Genomic DNA, 20203 nt, shown 5'->3' on the forward strand with positions numbered 1-20203 from the left:
AACCCAGTTTTGCATGACATGCATACACTTTAAAAGGTCCAGGCAACTCCCGAAATCCTACGGAGATAGTCACTTCCCATTCCCAACAGACTTTAAACAAGGAGTAGGAGTCAGCGGGCCTAGTGAAAAGAGCTCTGCTGGTGCAACTGCATTTTAAACAGACTCCCAGATGATTCTCCTACACACTGAAGGCCGGAAACACCGGAACGCCCTTTGAGATGCAGAACCACCTCGCAGCCCCCACACTGGACTGCACACCGGTACCCTACCGCGCCCTCGCAGGCAGTCCGGCCGCCTGGCTTCCCCGCCGCCCCCGAGGCTGCTGTCATGGCTCTGGGTGCGCTGCCGGGGCAGCAGGACTCTCTGAAAGCTTCCCCGGGTGACCTGAACCCGCCGCCAAGTTGGAGAGACGCTGACCTCATTCTAAGAACTTGAATCTGGAGTCACAGACTGCTTAGGTTCACACGAGCAGCTGAGTGACCTTGGGCCAGTCCAGCCACCTCGCCGCTCGGGTCCCCAGCTGCCTCCCTCGGTACGATGGGGACCCTAACGCTACGGCGCAGGGCAGGGTGGTCGTGAAGTCAGACGTGGGGGACGGAACGGCCTGGCACCACGCCTGGCATCGAGGAAGCGCTCAGCAAAGGTTCGCTGTCAACTCTCAGTCTTCGCTCGTGCTCCCCCGAGTGTCACTGTGCGGCGGGCAGCACCGGCCCCGCGCGGAGGGAGCAGCTCCAGCGACCTTCCCGCCGGACCCGAGTCCTCGCCGGAGCTGCCCGGCTCCGCTGCAGACCCGCCCCCTCCCCCGGCCGTCCCGAAGGGAGATCGCCCGGCCCCGGGGGCTCCCAAGGGCTGGACCGGGTTTGAGCAAACCCGTCCGACACCGCCGGCTCCACGGCCAAGTTTCCCCGGACCCCGTGGGTCCCCGAGAAAAAGAAGAATGCGGAGATGTGCTTCCGAAGGCCGGCCCCTCGGAGCACCCGGGACCGAGAAACAGGCGGGGCCGTCCCGGGACGGCCCGGAGGGCAGGAGGAAGGAGGGTCCGGCAGCGACGGGGAGGGCCTCCCGGTTACCTGAGGCGACGGGCGGGGCCCGCATCGCTGGGGCGGGCGCCGCCGCCACCGCCGGCCGCACTCGGCCTTCCGCCTCACGCCACCTGCGCCATAGGGCCGGCGTTCTCGCTACCCCGGCGGACTGTCCTCAGGCGGTCGGTCCGTCTACCGGTCAGCGATTCTCCGAGGGCGCCCGGGGACGACGAAGGCTGATCGGGCCGGCCGGCTGGGCTCTGCTCTGGCAACTTCCGACTGCCAGAGGCGACGGCGTCAAATAACTCCCCGAGCCGAGTGGGTCACTGCGCGTGCGCGACGCGCCTGATCAGAGGCTTCTGTGAGTCCGAAGCGGTAGCGTCAAATATTTCCCGAGACACGGAGCCGGAAGCTGCGCGTGCGCAGCTATCCCAGATCGACGCGCGGGGTTCATTGCTTCCTCCCTTTCCGGATCAAGTGGAGGGGAGGAGTGAAATGACGACTGCACATCCCTCAACGCAGTACGGGCTGTCCGGCGCTCCACCTGCGTCCCTCAGAATCAATTCGGACTGCCTGTTTTAGGTGCGGACGGAATTAGGGTCTTCTCTGCAAGATTCTGGCCTTCAGCCAGCCTCTGAAGTTTCTCACAGCCCATTGCAGTACCCTTTCTTTGAAAGGTTGCCGTTTACCCGCTGGTATAGCAGAAATTAAGAGTAATGCTCAATGCCAGGCCAGGTGTGGGTTACACAGATCAATCAGAGACTTCGGATTCAGAGCCTCTCATTAAGGAGCTGAGTCTGATATAAGCGACAAGACATTACTAATAGTAATAATAATAGCAGGAGATACCAGTTTGAGCACTTAATGCACCACATATTTTGTAAACAGTACCACTTTCAACAATTTGGCTGCAGCTTCAACGAAGAAAACAAGATATTAGAGAAGTACAGCTCAAGTGCTTGGAAGTGTAAATGAGGAGGTTTGGACTAAGAATAGAAGAGTGAACATGGCCTTGAGACTGTCCTTGGTATTAAGGGAAGAAGGGACTAGGGTATTGTGTAGTACTGAAGGCAGTTGTTTGAACAAGGCAGAAGGAAGCAAAGACGAGTCTGACTCTTTACCTTCCGTTTGAAGAGATGGAGAGGAAGGAGTGACAAGGGAACTGGTATACCTGTCAAAAGGCTAGAAGAGAAGTGTCTCCTCGAGACTTTGCACCCCACCCTCACCAAGGGCAAAGTAGCTACAGTATTGAAGAATAAGGAGTAAGAATGTTCCAGGACAGAAGCTGTGCTATATCCAGAACATTTTGTGGATTAAAACAATGTTTCTTGTGTGTGTCTTTTTTCTTTTCAAAACAATGTTTCAATTAAATACCTTGTCACAACTATCTCAAGAAGCTCACTCAGTAGCATTTATCTCAAAACCACAGAGGCTAGAAAGCAAGCGCTCAATTAATTCCCAAGCTCCCTTGAAGCTAAGGGTGGCATGAGACAGAATCCGGTGAATAAGATGAAGGCAGAAGTCCCTAGGGAGAACCTTCCAGAACGAAAAGAAAATTTTGGACACATTTATGATCTTCACCTTTCCATTCATTTTAATGGGAAAAAAAATATGTGTTCAGTTCCAACCCAAGATGCCTAAATATTTTTAACAGAAAAATATATCAATGGAACAATGAAAACAAATTATATAAGCAATAAACACTTTTAAGTTAACAATATGGCTTTTACATAAAATGTAAGGTATAAGGACTTACTGTACTGGCCCAGACAAGATTTAATAGTAGGTAGGAGTTGGTAGAGGAAATATATTAATACAAACTAATCATGCTTTGAAGGTGGTGTTATATTCCTGCACCTTTTTCTTTACCAACTTTTAAATTTTTTTCACTTAAACCGACATAATAATAAAGTTTTACATACACACACAGCTCAAGGAAAATTAAAGACTAAATAAACATCAGGACACTGAACACAATAGCCTGAGGAGACATAAAATGCTATACAGAGGAAAACATGTGACTTTTTTTTTTTTCAGAGACAGAGAGAGTCAGAGAGAGGGATAGACAGGGACAGACAGACAGGAACGGAGAGATGAGAAGCATCAATCATCAGTTTTTCGTTGCGACACTTTAGTTGTTCATTGATTGCTTTCTCATATGTGCCTTGACCGCGGGCTGTCAGCAGACCGAGTAACCCCTTGCTCGAGCCAGCGATCTTGGGTCCAAGCTTGTGAGCTTTTGCTCAAACCAAATGAGCCTGCGCTCAAGCTGGTGACCTTGGGGTCTCAAACCTGGGTCCTCGGTCAGGCACACGTGACATTTTATATTCGTTTTTCATTTAACTATCAACTAGCAAGACATGCTCATCAAATAAAAATAGATGACATTTAGTGAACACTTAGTATGAGGCAGGTCCTGTGTTACATATTTAATGCACATCATTTTATTTAATCCTTACTATTTGGGGTAAGTGCTATTCTGATGGTCAAATAACAGAGCCAGAAACTGTTCAAAGAGACAAAAGAATGTGCTATGTCCCCCATAGCAGTGAAGGGACATCAGAATTCTATAGGCTCTTAATGATTTCACTAGGCTGCTTCCCGATGCTAGTGGAGTTAGGTACCCTGGTGACATGGCAGTTGTAGTCATGGGGACAGAGAGGCCTTGGTGAGCTATTCTTGGTGCACACCATGAATGCCACCACTGGCTTCATTCATCATCCTTAAAGGCGGATTGAGCACCTTGCTTGTATAAGTGGCTATGCTGGTAAGTAACACCCTTAGGCTGTTATGAGCAGAGAATGTAAAGTCTCTTACAAAGGAACAGAAGACCGAAGTTTTGGCCATGTGCCCATGGCTTATAAAAATTCAACAAAATTGAACCTCCCACCCCCAAAGCCTCATGGCAAGTCTGAGTGCTGTTCATAGCCAGGACTAATAGAGCACTAATGTGGTTTGGAAATTGGAAGATCCTCCTCCTGCTATGAGTTCTAGAAATGGTTCTCTCGCCTGCAACAAGAGCTCAGTTCTCTACACCTCAAGACTCCGCTGCTAAAGGGACTCAATTCCTGTCTCTTTCTGTGTCTGTTCCTGCAGCCTGTTCCTCAGGCTCTTGACATACTCAGAATGCCCCAAGAGGAAAACTTGCCTGGCTTGGTTATCGCTGCTCTGGTCCTAGACCGAGGTCACGAGGTCACGGGGTAGGTCTGCCCTTGGGTAGCTCGGCTTCCCCAGTGCCCTGAGCTGTGTGGATAGGGGAAGGGTGGGTGAAAAGGCTGCAGAGCTGACAGGTATAGAACCTGACCTCACGACATGCACAGCCTGGTCTAACTCATCCCGACCTGATTGGGCTGCATCCTCACCACATGGCAGATGTTCATCAGGTACAGCACTACGGTGGCCTCGGGGGTCTCTTAAGTCACCCCCCCCCCCTCAAGTTCCCTGGGCCTGGCATCCCAAAGGAAAGCTCCCCGCCACCCCAGGTCCAGGCTGAGACACCAGCAGCACAGGCGGCGGAACGCCCGGGGGCAAGTCCCTCACGTGGCTCAGATTGCACCTCCCAGGTGAGGCCTTCCTAGTCTGTCCAGCTATAATGCCGCTCCTCCGGCCGGCCCGACTTCCTGTCTTGTTTCCCTGCTTTATTGTCTTTTTCCTTAGCCTTCTCTAGCGTATCACATGTTGGAGTACTGTATGGTATGTATCTGTCTCTAAAATGTGAGCACCACGTAGTCAGGGAGTTGCTCTTCTGCTTTCTTGTTTACCAGTTCCTAGAATTGTGTCTGTACCTAATTGAGACTTGGTATGAATGAAAGGAGGGGCCGGGAACCCAGTCTGGGTGGAGGTGTAGCCAGGGAAGGCTTCCTGAAGGAAGTGACACAGTTGAGTCAGGAGAGCGTCTGACACAGAGGACGCATTCCAGGCACACAGGCCAGGAAGTGGGGAGCTTGTCAGGAAGCTGGGGTAGTAGGGTGGCGAGGCCCAGGGGGCGTGGGGATGATGTGTGAGGTGAGGGTGGGCAGGCAGAGCACAGGCAGCGAGGAGAGCCCCCCACGCCTTCCCTGGAGAATGCGAGTTTGCTGGGGCTGAGGGTCAGGTGAGACGAGGGTGGCAGAGGACAGGGGACAGCTACAGGTCTGAGGTAGGGGGTCAAGAAAACCCCGGGAGAATAAACAGAACAAAGGGGGGGGACAGGAATGGGGGTGCAGACCCTGCCACCGAAGGCCGACCGGCGGCTGCTTGCAATGAGAGGGACCGCCAGTTCCAGAGAGAGACCTCGACAGAGGCACAGGCGACAGCCAGCAGTGAAGCTTCGGCCAAGTTGGGGGCAACGTGGTCATTTCTCCCTAGAGGACTCGGCCCACAGTTGGTGAAACTGATGCAGAGAGGAGTTGGAGTAGGTGGGGAGCTGCAACAGAGCTAACGGTCTGGGTAGGGAGGAGCGGCAGGGCGGAAACGAGGCCCTCCGCCCAGCTGGAGGGAAGAGACCCTGCAGACCCCAAGGACGCCTCCCGCTGACAGGACACCAGTGCCGAGTGCACGCAGGCCAGCCTGACCACCTGGTTTGCACCTCAGCCCAGGGAAGGTGATTTTAATTTCACAGGATGGAACAGACATCAACCCCTCCCTTTCCTCCATGACCTTTGTGTGGTCCTCTGTGTGGACTGTACCCGAAAAATTAGGACAGAGGAACACGTCCCCACAAGGTGGTGAAGCACGTGTACACTCAGCACCTGTCTGCCATGACAGCCACCAAATCTACCCGTGGCGTAGTGACAGCGACCCCAGCACCCAGCCTTTGCTGACCACCTCCCCAGAGTTCCCCGAGGGCAGCTGTTCTGCGTACACCCCACTCCCACCCCCGCTCAAAACCACCCCCCTAAATTCACCCGGGGCGCTTCCACCCTGAGCTCAAGCCACTGGGCATTCCTCAGGACTTCAGCCCGAGGCCGTCTCTGCCCACCGCGCCCCCACCCTCTCTTCCTGAGCCCAGGCCCAGACACCGCGCCCCCACCCTCTCTTCCTGAGCCCAGCCCAGACGTCCCTCAGCCAACAGCTCTGACAGCTCTCTCCTGACCTGAGCCCCCGGAAGCACTCAGAACTGTCCAACCCCTGGTCCAGGTTACCTCTCCCTGGTCCAGGTTACATCTCCCAGCTCCTAGCCCCCACGTCAAGCCTTAGGACTGTGTCTAGTGGAAAGTCTCAAAGACTGAGAACTAGAAGATCCGCCCCTGTGACCCACCTTCTCTGTCCCCAGTGTCGCTGGCATGTGGAGGTACTGATTTAAAACAAGAACTGAAAAACAGATAGCAAAGCAACAGGGCTGCTGTAAGATGTATTGAGGTAGGTGAGGGGTCGATGACGCACAGAACAGAAAAGTTCAACAGGAACTCTTGGGTTTAAAGTCACATGAGTGGTCGGGAGGGGACAGGGGGCGCTGGGTGATCTGGCCGGGAGGAAGGAAACCAGTGGTCCTGGTCCACAGCGCTCTGTAGGACCCGCTGGGCCAGCAGGTCTCCAACGCTGAACATAATCCCCGAGTCCCCAGAGCCCCCAGAGTCCCCGGGCCTTCCTCTGTCCAGCCCACTCAGGGAAACGCCCTTCCCTGCCGTGCTGAGGTAATGCGGCATGGAGGGCTGACGGTGCGTCACGTGGCGACACCGCTCTTCACTCCGCTCCGCCAGTGTCCACGATCCACCCGTAACCTAAAGAAAGCCGTCAAGTGAGGCCAGCGACTTGGGATTCCCACCTCAGAGGCACAGGCCGACACAGCCCCTTGGCTTGAACTCACCATGCGGGGGGCGGGGGGGGGGTCCCTCCAGGGGAGCTGTGACCCAGGTCACCACCTTGAGGTTCGGTGCCTCCACCCCTTGGGGCTTCCTCCCACACTCTCCAGGTCCGATCTTCTACAGTGACGAGGAGGCCACAGAGCAGGTCACAACAGGTATTTGTTATTTCATCTTTCAAGTAGAGATCAGACAGAATGCCCCCGATAGGGCACCAATGCGCTGCCGGTCTTTTCTTCCACGCCAACCTGGACTCAGGAAGGAATCTCAGTGCTCCCAGAGTAAAGATGAACACTGTCTTAAAAAACACCAGGCATTAGGCCCTGGCCGGTTGGCTCAGTGGTAGAGCGTCGGCCTGGCGTGCGGAAGTCTGGGGTTCGATTCCCAGCCAGGGCACACAGGAGAAGCGCCCATCTGCTTCTCCACCCCTCCCCCTCTCCTTCCTCTCTGTCTCCTCCCCCCCCCCCCCCCCCCCCCCCCCCCCCCCCCGCGCTAGAGTGGCTCTGGATGCAACAGAGCGACACCCCAGATGGGGCAGAACATCGCCCCCTGGTGGGCATGCCGGGTGGATCCCGGTCGGGCGCATGCGGGAGTCTGTCTGACTGCCTCCTCGTTTCCAGCTTCGGAAAAATAAAAACAAACAAACAAACAAACAAACAAAAAACACCAGGCATTTGCAGCACAACAGATCAGCTGTAGTAAATGGCGGAGAGACAGCCGAGAGCTTGTTCTCAGAGCTGTCTCCCACTGAGGCCCAATCGCACGCTGTTGGGAGTGAACGCCCCCTCCCCAGTGGCCGTCCCTGCACCTGTCTCCCCAGGGGCTGATGCTCACCCCAGACTCAAAACTGTCCCTGTGTGCTGCCCCTCTCATCGCATACCCTCCTACTGCCCGTCGCACCCTCCTGGTTCAAAGGACTGCTCAGCTCCACCAGCTCCCCAAAACGGTCTCCCTTTGAAAACTGGATGACAGTTACTAATGGACTTATTCATTATGCATAATTCATCCTCGCTCCTGACCCTCTTAAAGTGTCGAAACCTTGATACAGACATGGCCTGGCTCTGACATCAGAGGCCAAGCTGAGAAAGGCTGAGCGGAAAGTCCCCTGCTGCGGACTCTCGAGCCGCTGCCCCCGATGCCCGAGGGCAGAGAGCGCCGGCTGCAGAAGCAGGGGTGTGTGAAAGCGTCAGCATTTGAGAGGGACAGGTGTGGACCCTCCAAACACGGGAAACTGCTTTCAACGATTCATCTCCCTGCATTGCGAAAGACCAGGGCACGGACAGCCCGAGATCACTTTGGAATGCAGGTGGACGCAGGGCAGAGAGATCCAGGAAGAGAGGCAGGTGCCAGTCCCCTGTGGGATAAGTCGAGTCCCAGAAAATGAGCCAGCCAAGCACATAAAGGGAAACCAGGTGCACTCTCAACGGTCCCAGAGCGGGTAAAACGGGGGCCAGGGAAAAGTCACCTGTCTCTCCTCCATCTACTTCCCGGACGACACCGCGCCCCTGCACGCCCCGTGTGGCACGCCAGCCCGAGAGCTCCGGCACCTTGTGCGCCGCGCTCCAGCCGCGTCCTGGAGACGCCTCTCCCGGGCCCCTCTGCGTCCAGCTGCCGCCTCTGCAATAAACGAGAAGCCCTGGATGTGCAACCTAGATGTCACCTGATCATGACAGGTCCCGGTAAGCACTGGCAGAGCAACTGGCCCAGCGCCCAGCAGCTTCGCAAATACGGGCTGTCGTGACTAACCCCCAAGGAACACTGTCTTCTCAGGAACTGGAGGGACGTTTACAATGCCACCTGGGACGACCGATGTGGCAGAGAGGGCTTTTCAAGTCATCTTCTGTGCAAACTGATGTAAGGGAGGAGGTTCCGGAAGTTGGCTCTCGAACGGGATGTGGAATCTGGAGCAGGTCCGGGAGTGTACGGCACCCGACAGGCACAGCTGGGCCAGGACGGGGAGGGCGACAGGACAGGAGCGCCTCAGGTTGCCTGTGAAAGGCGAGGTCGGGTTTCTATCTGTATCAGCCCTGTCCAATTTCATTACCGCTCTGGTTCCCGCCGCCCCAACCACAGGCATGAGGAAAACCCTCCCTCGGTGGGCTGGGCTCCACCTCATGCCCAGGGCCTACTGACCAATGGGAATAACACTTCCAGAAGGAGGGAACACACAGGAGGCGGCCTCGCCTTCCCCCAGCTGGCTGGCTCACAAGCAGTCTTTCCTTGATCTTCCACACGGGAGCCATGTCACCCTACAAGGATGCGTCTCCCCTTCTCTTCATTCCTAATGGGCATTTGTTCCACAGCTGCCAGGCCCCTGAAGCTAAGGAGAGACAAGACTCAAGATACTAGACTCAAGATCAGAGCAGAGAGAAGCAAAAAGACAAGAAAACCAACAATTTCCACAGAATATGATTAGGGCCCTCATCTCCTATCAAGCCAGTTCCCAGACTACATCATGCCAGGAGCCCTACATGACTAAGGGTCTGGACAGGGGAGAGAAAGTTGGCAGAAATGGCTTTCTGGATGAAAGTCTTTGGTGAGAAGTAAGTCCATGAAACCCTACTTCACCCTTCCTGTAAGGACTACATTTGCCTTCCCAAAAGAGTCCACAGGAAGACCAACTTTTGGATTAAAAGAAAAAAAAAGAAAAAGAAATATATGCATGCCTCAATTCACCCCACAAGTATGCACTGAGTACCTACTAGGTGCTAGGCATAAGTGGGTTCAAAAACAAAGTAAAAGAGAGACAAGGCCTCTGAGTCTCCCCATCCCCAGCTCTTACCTGAAAGAAATAAAAACAGGAGAATAAAGAAACTTACCCAAGGTTACACCGCTCAAAAGAGGCTGCGTCAGCATCTGAACTCGGGCCTTTCTGCACCCCAAACCCAGCCTTATCTAAACATCAGGCCGTGTTCTGCACAAAAGCTTTGCAAGGCTGTTCTCAGAGGCCCCCTGAACGCCAGGACCACCCCCTCTAAGGTAAGACAGGAAGGCAACAATCCCGGAGTCAAGGTGCTCAGGGACAGCAGCAGTCAGCGTGGGGACAGCCTCACCGTCTGGACACAGCTGGCGCACATCAGGCAGTGTCACAAGGGTCCTGCAGGAGAGGAGGGGCGCTGGCTGGTGCAGAGCCCCAAAGGGATGTCCAAGGGAGAGTTGACATCTGTCTCCACGGGCCACAGAGTCGCAAAGCCTGGGCAGGGAAAAAGGCACGGGGAAGGGCTTTAGTGCAGAGCAGGGGGACAGGAACCCAGACCCGGGCCCTACGAGCGTCCTTGATTTTAAAGCTAAGCCAACCTGTGTGTAAACTGGAGACTGCAACTTTCCTTTAAAGGTTATCGAAGGAAACTGAGTTCACGGTCATAAGGACATTTTATGTAGACAACCGACGAGGGGTTTGGGGGGATTCAATGCCGGGAGTCGGAGGAGGTGGGGGGCAGTGAAAATCGGGGGGCTCTGGGGACGGACGCCGGCCCGGGCTCGCTCCGAAGCCGCGTCGGCCGATGGAGCGGCTGACCCGAAGCCCCTTTCGCGAAGACACGAACGCCGAGAGGTCCACACCCGGCGGAGAGAGCGGCCACGGAACCGGCGGCCGGGCCCGAGCTCGGGGCTGACCTCCGGCCGGCGCCCCGCCATCCTCGGGGCCCCAGTGTGTCCTCCTGTCGGCGGCAGGTGGGTGCAGCCCCGGCCGTGGAGGCCGCCGGGGATCCCGGTGCAGCGCGGCCCGGCAGTGACGCACCCGGGCGCCAGGACCGCGGCGGCGGAGCAGAGGGGCGGCGCGAGGAGAAGCAGGACCGCCCTGGACAGCTCCCGCGGCGACACGGGATAACGGTCATACCTCCCCGCCCGCTCTGCGCCGGCGGAAATGCAGCCGGGCGCGGACTGCGGCCTAGAGCGGCGGCTCCCGGCCGAGCCACGCAAGCGGTCTTCTTACTGCCCCCTAGTGGCAGAGAGGAGTGGAGCGTTATTGAACGGGGTCAGGGTTTCAGTTTTGCAAGAAGAGAGTTCCGGAGATGGATGGTGGTGATGATGGTTTGCACCTCAATCTGCATGTGCTCGACACGGCTGAACTGAATATTTAAAATGGTCAAAAGGATAAGTTTCATGTTATGTGTATTTTGTGACGATTTAAAAAATTAAAATAAGTGAAATAATACATTGAAATGTAGTGCATAAGTGTTTTGTTTTTTTTTTTGCAAGAGAAACAGAGACAGGAAGAGGCAGTAAGGGAGAGACATGAGAAGCATCAATCAACTCATAATTGCAGAACTTCAGTTGTTCACTGATTGCTTTCTCGTATGTGCCTTGACTGGGGGGCTCAAGTGGAGCCAGTGACCTTGGGCTTCAAGCCAGAGACCTTTGGGCTCAAGCCAGCAACCATGGAATCATGTTGGTGAAGTCCCAGACTGATACTCTATCCACTGTACCACCACCAGTCAGGCCATAAGTGTTTTTTTAATAGTCATTGCTTACAGTACGTTAATCCATTTTAGTCATTATCATCATTATTTTATAAAAGATAATACCTATTCATAACTTGTAAAAATTCTAAGAAGTAGAATATACGTCATCAACCATCAGCCAATAGCATACATACTGGTAAAATCATGAACTCGGTCTTCAGTTTTTATCCTGGAAGTACCACAAAAATAGCCAGGATGTCTGGTGACCTTGGCTAGGAAAACCCAAGGTCTTAAGAGAGAAGAAATGGCCTGACCTGTGGTGGCGCAGTGGATAAAGCGTCGACCTGGAACGCTGAGGTCGCCAGTTCAAAACCCTGGGCTTGCCTGGTCAAGGCACATATGGGAGTTGATGCTTCCTGCCCCTCCCCCTTTTCTCTCTCTCTCCTTGCTCTAAAAAAATAAAAATAAAATAATAATAATAATAACAATAATAATGGAGTGGAGAACTGATGTGGTCAGCTAGCATGATGAAAGATAATGATCCAAAGTTCATATATCATTGTCCTGAAATGCCCAAGTATTCAGGCAAGAAAGTTAACAATTCTCCAGCCAGGAAAGTTTAACTAGCCACAAACTATCTCCGTTATTTACTTAGCAAGGAAAGTCCGAAGTTATTGTTCAGGGAAGCCCAAGTTAATTCATCACACCGATTCATTAGTCAAGAAGGTTGTTCTCAAGGGTCGTCCACCATGATAGAAGAAGAGTTTAATCTCACTGCTGAGGTTCCATTCTCCAGGGCACAGTCTTGACAGTTTTTAGAGGGAGAGGGCCACCACTTCTCATGCCTGTCCCCATGGCAGAGGCCTGAGTCATTGATACCATTACTGAGCCCACATCGATCCCTTCTCCAAAACCAGTGGCCTTCACTGCCCAGGACAAAACATAACAGGAAGCAGAGCTAGAGAGGCTGTGAGGGTCAGTGGACCCAGCTAGGGAATTCAGGGGGAGGTGCTGACCCTGACCTACGTGGGAGCTGACCCTGCAGGAGAGACCCTCTGTCTCATCTCAGCTTGTCAGAGACCCAGGGAGGGCAGGGGACTGGACTGTTGGAGACCCCAAAACAGGCCCAGACCCAGGTCATGAGCAGCTCAGGAAGAGCGCGTCCTGCCAAGGTTCCAACCTGCAGGAGCCCAAGCCTACTGCTTCCGAAAGACGCAGTAACAGAGCAGCAGTGAGAAGGCAAGGAGGAAGATAGACAGGCACAGCAAGGCCTCCAGCATGGCGGCCATTGTTAGTGTGGCGATGGGGCCTGGAGCTCCCGCGGGCCTCGCAGGGCCGGTTGCTGACTTCCGGCCTTGACCCTGGGCATCAGCTCCTTGGAACAATCTGCCCAGCTAGCCATCCCATTCCTAAAGGGAAGGGCTCTCTCAGCCACTATGAGGTCACAGATTCTAGATCCGGGGAATGTTGGCCTCAGAGCTACAGCCCATTCCATTGTTAATGCAACCAGTATGTTGAAAACAGGACTCTTTAGACTTTCTCAGTGAAAGTATCTTTCCCCTGTCCCTAGTGAAATATCAAGCGGGCCTCATAGCTTTTCTGATCATTCTTAGGTAGTAAGTCTTAGAATCACTAAAAATGGGGAACACCAGTTCCATTCAGTTATTTTAAATGTCCAGCTGAACATGTGAATTTGGTTGCAATGATCATTTGTAGGTAGAACTTCTCTCCACTGCTTTGGACCGAGCATAGAGTGGGCTGCCGTCTGCTGGGAGGGGACGGGAGCCTTCTTTCTCTACTTATCCAGATGTGTTTATCTTCACCAGGCTTCTGCCCTCTCTCCTGCTTCCAATACCTGCAGGATCAAACCGATGGACTGAAGAGGAAGGGGAGGGAAGACTTCTTTCTAGGTTGGGCTCCTATCGAATGCTGAGTCTTTCTCGCTTGGCCTCTATCTCAGAAGTCTTTGGAAGCCTCCATCCTGGTTCCCTTTGACTCCACCCCTACTGATGTGAGCAGGCTCTCTCTGCTTGGGGTACCCTCACCTCCACAGGTCCCCTCTTGGGAAGAGCTTTTCAGGAGCAGGCAAACATTCCCACCACAGATTCTACACCTGCTGAAGGAGAAGAAGAACCCTTACCCAAGTGTGGCTCCAGGCACTGGGCCCCTGTTGCGATGCTGTGATGAGAAGCACTATCTATTCGGTCATTTGGGTGACCACAGTACATTTCTAACCTATAGGAGGTCTTCGTCCAAGGTTCTTAACTTACAGGCTCCAAAAACTTTGGGATGACCTAAGTGTTGAGAGCGGTAAAGGTGGTCGTGACATGAACACGGTGGCTTTTGGAAGCGCCAAAGGATGGGCGTTGGTTGCCAGGGGAAACAACCAGGTGATTTGAGGGTTGTAGCTTTCAGCCCCACCCCAACCTCTGACTTTTAGGGAGGAGAGTTGGCTAGAGATGGACTCAATCACCAAGAGCCAGTGATTTAATAATCATGCCTTGTAATGAAGTCTCCATAAAAACCCAGGAGGCGAGGGTTTGGGAAGCTTCCTTGTAGGGTGCCCCAGGTTCCTAAGTAGGGTGGCGTGGATGGGTCACACTGTCAGCCTCCTGCTTGCCGCGTCTCTCCTCTGTCTAAGGGGCTGATGGATGCCCGATGGCCCTAGACCTGCTCTGAAGAACACAGACACAGCAGCCACCAGCCACATGTGGCTGCAGAGCCCTGGAGATGGAGCCGGTACAAACTGCTCTGTGCCCTTTGTGTAAAACACGCACGCCATTCCAAAGACTTTGTATAAAGAGAAAAAAAAAAAAAGAATAGGAAATGTCTCTTTAATCAGTTAAGCAGATTAATGACATGCTGAAATGATGCTATTTTGGTTATCTTGAGTTAAATAAAATATGTAATTAAGATGAATTTCACCTTTTTTGTACCTTTTTTTTTTTTTTTACAGGGAGAGAGAGAGAGAGAGAGAGAGAGAGGGATAGATAGGGACAGACAGGAACGGAAAGAGATTAGAAGCATCAATCATCAGTTTTTCATTGTGACACCTTAGTTGTTCATTGATTGCTTTCTCATATGTGCCTTGACCGCGGGCCTTCAGCAGACCAAGTAACCCCTTGCTCAAGCCAGCGACCTTGGGTCCAAGCTGGTGAGCTTTGCTCAAGCCAGATGAGCCTGCACTCAAGCTGGCGACCTCGAGGTCTCGAACCTGGGTCCTCCGCATCCCAGTCCAACGCTCTATCCACTGCGCCACTGCCTGGTCAGGCCTTTTTTGTACCTTTTTAATGTGGCTTAGGAAATTTTAAATTACATACATGGCTGGCGAATTTCTAATCGACAGCGCTGCCTTGGACTCTTCAAACACAACACACTTGCTCTGTCTTGTAGATAACCCCCCACGGTCCTCACCGTGACAGAAGCCCTCGGCTTTCCCAGAAGCACTGAAGTATTGCAACTGCCATGCCTCGGCCATGTGCTCTGTGCTACTCTCTTGATATGAATTATTTCACTTATTTTCAGTGCTCCGAAGGGGAGCTCTCGTTTTGCCCATTTTCCAGAAACTGAAAACTAAGGCTGGGCAGAGCAGTTAGGTCACTTAGCCAAGGTCTCACGGAGAACAAGAGCAAAATCAGAAGGCAAAAGAGGACAGTAGGGCTGGGTGGCCACAGTGTGTGTACCTGACCCCTTTGTCCCATGTCCTCACAGCCATAGCATCCCCTGGCCTCTCCCCACCATAAAGACCCCTAACGTTCTCACAGTCTTAGAATCCCAACACCTTCTCCCAGAACACAGAATGGGGGGTGTTCTCATGCTCAGAGACCCCAGTTTTCTCTCACTTGCGGACATCTGGACTGGGTCTCTGCATCGTGCTGCCTGACTGGGCGCCAGGAATCTAACTGTGGGTGCTCGGGGACAAGGGTGGCCTGTTCGACACCTCAGAATGCGGGCTGAGTTAGTGGCATGTTGCCCCAGTCTGAGGGGTACACCTATCCTGGATGTGCTTGTGAGATTTGGAGGCCCTGAGGCCCTGAGGCCCCTCCCAGGCCCCTGTCTAGTGGGATGGTGGGAGCACAGGACCTCTGTCTTCTCTGCCACTATGCACATCCGATCAGGTCCCTCACATGCAAATCTGATGGAGTCCCTTCTGCTTCAAAGACTGGCTCCACAGTCTAGTTGCATTCGATTTTAGAATGAGGCTCAACAAAGCACCTGCCCGCCTCCTTAGGCTCATCTCATTATCACTCTCACATTCCAGTCTCAGGCCATCGGAACAATATTTTAGACTGGTGATGTCCAAATAAATACGTGAACGGAATTCATTTGTTCAACTGTGCCCGCCACTAACCCAGGTACTATGAATACAATGGTCATTCAGACAAATTCCTATTGTCCAGACTAAACACCATGGACACTGAGACCCTGCTAATAAAAGCTACTCACGTGGAAGAGTGATCATTTCGACAGATTAGTGACAAATCAGTGACTCAGGACACGCCTTCCGAACAAATAGAAAAGCAAAACAGGTGTGGGAATGTTACTTCTGTAATGCCGGACCGCTTTGGGAAATTATCCCAAACCCTCCGCTCCACCAGGGGGCGCGCAGAATCGTTTGCGCGGGTTCCGTACGGGGAGGCGCCGCTCTAGGCCGCAGCCTGGGCCCCAGCCGCATTTCCACCCACGCTGAGCAGTTGGGAGAGTGTCGCTGTCGCGTGGCTGTCTCAGGCCATCTCCCGAAATGCTCGGACGTCCACGCCTTTCCGCAGTATCGGCACCGGGATGAGTCCACAGCCAGGAGCGATGGGCGCGTGCGTGCTGGGCGCCTTCGGAAACCCACGGTGTCGGGAACAGGTAGGTACTCAGTACTTATTTGTGCGGAAAATGAAACACCGAGGCATTTTTACTAGGAGTGGGTCGTCCTGTGCACCCTTTTGATGAGGGGAGCTGAATCTAATGGACGGAGCGACGATATTGCGCAGGATCCTGGGCTTGGCTGGGCAGATAGCAGGCTGGTTACATGGGCTCCTCTTTCCTGCTCGTCTTCGCCCTGTTTTTTGGCTCCTGCATTCGAAAGTGATCGTGGGCTGCCTGTGCCCTGGTCATTGATAGTGCAGGGAGAGCAGCTGCCGACAGCATTTCCCCGTGTTTGGAGGGTCCGCCTATGTCCCTTCCAAACCCTGGCGCTTTCGTACACGTCTTCCCAGCCGTTTGTGTTACTTCCTGGTACCTGGTGCCGCGTGGCACCGAGAGGCCCTTGGACAGGGCAGGGCCCCGCCCCGTGGAGTCCCGCCTCTTAGCACTAATCAGTCCTGGAAATTGTTGATTTGCTTCTCGTGCCGTGATCAGGCTTGTTTTGCTTCGTGCTCAGTGCCTGACATGTGGCACCTGGACAAAAACAAAACAAAATAAAACAAGACGAGGAGATGGAGATGTGGAGATGACATGTCATGGTAAGATGGTAGGGCTCATCCCATTGTGGATGGTCAGGGGAGTGCCCGGAGCTGAGACATCCCCCCATGCTCCATCAGGGCTGGTTTCCCTCTTCCCTTATAGGGCAAGGACTAGAGCAGTGATAGCGCTGGGCCAAGCGCAGTCCAGTGGAGGATATATATATGTAAGCAGTCCTTAGACGAGATGGTAGTCTGGGGCCTTCCCACAACCCGGTAGCCCTCCCCGTTCCTGCTAGTTGCTGCCAGTTTGCCATGGCACCCTCTGAAAACCTGGCCTTGGCATCCTTTTAACATAGACTTGTTAGCAACAATTTTTTTTTTTATTATTTATTCATTTTAGAGAGGAGAGGGAGAGACAGAGAGAGAGAAGGGGGGGAGGAGCTGGAAGCATCAACTCCCATAGGTGCCTTGACCAGGCAAACCCAGGGTTTCGAACCGGCGACCTCAGCATTTCCAGGTTGACGCTTTATCCACTGCGCCACCACCTGGTCAAGCGTTAGCAACAAATTGATCACAGTTGGCACATTGGGTAACACGGATGTTACTCCTGATTCCAGATGATCTGCAGACCACTTCCTGGAGTTAAATCAGTTCTTGTTCCTGGGACAGCAGTGTGGCTGTTTGGGTGTTATAGTCACAGCACAGCCCACATTTGTGGGTGCTCTAATCTGCCAGCCACTGTGCCAGATGTTCTCTGTGTTCATGGCTGTCTCTTGCAGATTGGCCTGCGGGTGCAGAGGTGCCACGGGAGACCTCAGTCATCTTCGTGTCAGTCTTCAAAACAGTCAGGCGCTAACCCCGTGGGGCCCTGCGGTAAGGGTTTTGGATATTTTCTGGAATTTTTGCTTTGCTGCGTCTGTAAAGTCACATACATATTCCCTGGGGCTTGGATGAAAATGTCAGAGGAAGGGAGGGAAAAGTGGCATCCCGGGAGGTCACAGTTGTGTCCCTCACTCGGATGCCTACAGGGGAGGGGCCTGTAGAGACCCGCACGGGCAATGTGCCCCCTGTGGCGTCTCCCTTCCAAGTGCCGGAGTATCGGCAGTAGGCAGTGATGGAGAGCTTGTAGATTTAGACACCAGAGACCGGTCCAGCCTCTGAACCGATCGAGCTCTGTGACCTAGTCTCACCCTCTACTTCATCTGAAAACCAAAGCCGGGATAGCAGAGAAGGTTTTTAAATCTTTCCTCACAGTGGTGTCATGACCGCATGCTCCTGATCTTTTCCAACCCCAAAGCATGTCCAGGTTTTTTATGCTGGGAGTGTCTTGACTCTGTGGCAGGGAGGTTTTCTGGGGTCTGTGTAGGAAGATCGGAAGTGGCCCAGGCTCTGGGCGAGCCTGAGCCTGGTTGAGTGGGACCCGCCCAGTGATGTCACCTGGGGAGAAGGTGGCACTGGGGACTGAGTGTCTGTATGCTCTCTCCCCCTCTAGGTCAGCCTCACATCCGGAGACTGTTGATGAAAGTCCCAAGGTCATGAATCAGTGACCCTCAGGATGCCTTGGGAACTGGGTTTCCTGATATTTCTCACCAAGGTGAATTAATGTCAAAGTCTGGGAACCATAGCCAGAGGGTAAGCTGGTTTGCGTTCATGTAGGTGGGAACTCAAACCATTGGACTCACCTGCTTTTTGTTTTTTGTTTTTTTAGATTCTCTTGCTGCTATTTGTGTTCACCAGAGGGCCAGAGAATTGAGAGGGAGGTCCCGGCAGGAGGCCTCACCGCAGCTCCTCCCCACTGCCTGCTCAGAGCATCATGGAGCAACGTTCCTCTGCTCAAGTTCTGCTCAAGAAGAACTTGGGGTCCGCGTCAGCTGGCTAGCAGTACGCTGCGAGGGCCAGCCCCTGCCCCTCTGCCGTGCCCGGAATGTCTTTAAGGACCAAGACTTTTTCTCTTGAATGTGTAGCTGCTCACCACTTTCCTCTGCGCCCACACATTTAATAAACCTTTACAAACTCGCTCTGTCTGCCTTTGAATTAGCGTCAAGCCACGTGCCAGCAGGGCTGGGCGGGAGAAAGTGGGCCGCGGGCCCCATCTTGTTTTCAGTCCTTGAGTGTGTGTTCTCGCTGCCCTGAGGCTCGGCGCGTGGGCTGCGGGCGGGAGTGCCCCCTTCGGACCGGGAGGTGAGCAGGATGGCAGCGGTTCTGCGTTAGGACCCGTGACAATGCGGGTGTTGAGCGGTCAGGCCAAGGCTGTGGAAGGGTGGCTGGGGACAGGGTGGATTCGAGTGGGACCGGTGCTGATGTCACAGAAAGCTGGCGTGGCCTGGAGTTCTGGGGCCTGGCCCGTGGGTAATTGTCTGCTTGTGTGACCACCTGTCCGAGTTTGCCTGGGATCGAGGGGTTGCCCAGGACGTGGGACTTAATTGCTAAAACCAGGTAAGTCCCATGCAAAACGGGACGAGTTGGTCAGCTTCTCTGGGGCGTAAAACACATGGTATCCCCCTGAGAGGACGGATTCCTGTGTAAGGGGGAGCGGGGGAGCATGGAGCAGCTGCCGCTGGACTTCGGGGCTGTCCTCAGCTTTTTGGAGATCACTGGGTTAAAATGAATAACTCAACGTAAGGGTATGCATGCTTGAATTTTTTAATCCCATTTTACAGATCAAGGGGTCTACCTAAGGAGATACGTCCCCAAGGCCATGCTGAAAGTTGAGTTCATTGTCTGATTTTTGCACTGGAAGTAGGAACCACCCAGGCCGGGCTGAGGCAGAAGTCAGGCTGTCCTGCCTGCCTGCGTCCCCCACCCGGACGGCCCCCACTGCAGGGCGGGCATTCTTCACGGCTGACATGTCCCGCTCTGCCCCGTGTCTGAAGTCCAGCGTTCATGTCCCGCTCTGCCCCCAGTGTCTGAAGTCCAGCGTTCATGTCCCGCTCTGCCCCCAGTGTCTGAAGTCCAGCGTTCATGTCCCGCTCTGCCCCCAGTGTCTGAAGTCCAGCGTTCATGTCCCGCTCTGCCCCCAGTGTCTGAAGTCCAGCGTTCATGTCCCTCTCTGCCCCCAGTGTCTGAAGTCTAGCGTTCATGTCCCGCTCTGCCCCCAGTGTCTGAAGTGCAGCGTTCATGTCCCGCTCTGCCCCCAGTGTCTGAAGTCCAGCGTTCATGTCCCGCTCTGCCCCCAGTGTCTGAAGTCCAGCGTTCATGTCCCGCTCTGCCCCCAGTGTCTGAAGTCCAGCGTTCATGTCCCGCTCTGCCCCCAGTGTCTGAAGTCCAGCGTTCATGTCCCGCTCTGCCCCCAGTGTCTGAAGTGCAGCGTTCATGTCCCGCTCTGCCCCCAGTGTCTTAAGTCCAGCGTTCATGTCCCGCTCTGCCCCCCGTGTCTGAAGTCCAGCGTTCATGTCCCGCTCTGCCCCCAGTGTCTGAAGTCCAGCGTTCATGTCCCGCTCTGCCCCCAGTGTCTGAAGTCCAGCGTTCATGTCCCGCTCTGCCCCCAGTGTCTGAAGTCCAGCGTTCATGTCCCGCTCTGCCCCCCGTGTCTGAAGTCCAGCGTTCATGTCCCGCTCTGCCCCCAGTGTCTGAAGTCCAGCGTTCATGTCCCGCTCTGCCCC

The 20203-nt window shown here is 54.0% G+C and overlaps 1 protein-coding gene, 2 long non-coding RNA genes and 2 other non-coding genes across 10 annotated transcripts in view; 2 read left to right on the forward strand and 3 right to left on the reverse strand.

The window, feature by feature from the left end:
- Positions 1–1350, reverse strand: part of RALGAPB (Ral GTPase activating protein non-catalytic subunit beta) — a 71037-nt gene extending 69687 nt beyond the window's left edge. For 2 of the 4 annotated variants that reach the window (XM_066387831.1, XM_066387828.1), the window contains exon 1: positions 1071–1350. The gene's annotated coding sequence lies outside the window, so the exon portion shown is untranslated. Of the gene's footprint in view, positions 1–417; positions 888–1070 lie in introns of those variants that run through there. The other 2 variants (XM_066387830.1, XM_066387829.1) reach the window with 2 other exon arrangements.
- A 4985-nt stretch (positions 1351–6335) lies between these two features.
- Positions 6336–10677, reverse strand: LOC136407154 (uncharacterized). 2 transcript variants are annotated; one of them, XR_010751779.1, is made up of 7 exons: positions 10103–10677; positions 9625–9998; positions 8939–9125; positions 8552–8794; positions 8271–8422; positions 6811–7103; positions 6336–6724 (listed from the first exon to the last, which is right to left on the reverse strand). It is a non-coding gene; the product is annotated as an uncharacterized lncRNA (long non-coding RNA). The 2 variants fall into 2 exon arrangements; XR_010751780.1 differs by having other exon boundaries at positions 9859–9998; positions 10103–10674.
- On the reverse strand, positions 7980–8113 carry LOC136407336 (small nucleolar RNA SNORA71). The gene has a single exon (XR_010751881.1). It is a non-coding gene; the product is annotated as a small nucleolar RNA SNORA71 (small nucleolar RNA).
- Positions 10678–15799: 5122 nt separating the features above from the next.
- LOC136407155 (uncharacterized) lies at positions 15800–18617 on the forward strand. Of its 2 annotated transcripts, XR_010751782.1 has the most exons (4): positions 15800–16661; positions 17219–17474; positions 18094–18195; positions 18310–18617. It is a non-coding gene; the product is annotated as an uncharacterized lncRNA (long non-coding RNA). The 2 variants fall into 2 exon arrangements; XR_010751781.1 differs by lacking the exon at positions 15800–16661 and having other exon boundaries at positions 17068–17474.
- On the forward strand, positions 16271–16404 carry LOC136407334 (small nucleolar RNA SNORA71). Its single transcript, XR_010751880.1, has one exon. It is a non-coding gene; the product is annotated as a small nucleolar RNA SNORA71 (small nucleolar RNA).
- Positions 18618–20203: the final 1586 nt, after the last annotated feature.

This window comes from Saccopteryx leptura, chromosome 5 (genome assembly GCF_036850995.1).
Source record: "Saccopteryx leptura isolate mSacLep1 chromosome 5, mSacLep1_pri_phased_curated, whole genome shotgun sequence".
Lineage (NCBI taxonomy): Eukaryota > Metazoa > Chordata > Mammalia > Chiroptera > Emballonuridae > Saccopteryx > Saccopteryx leptura.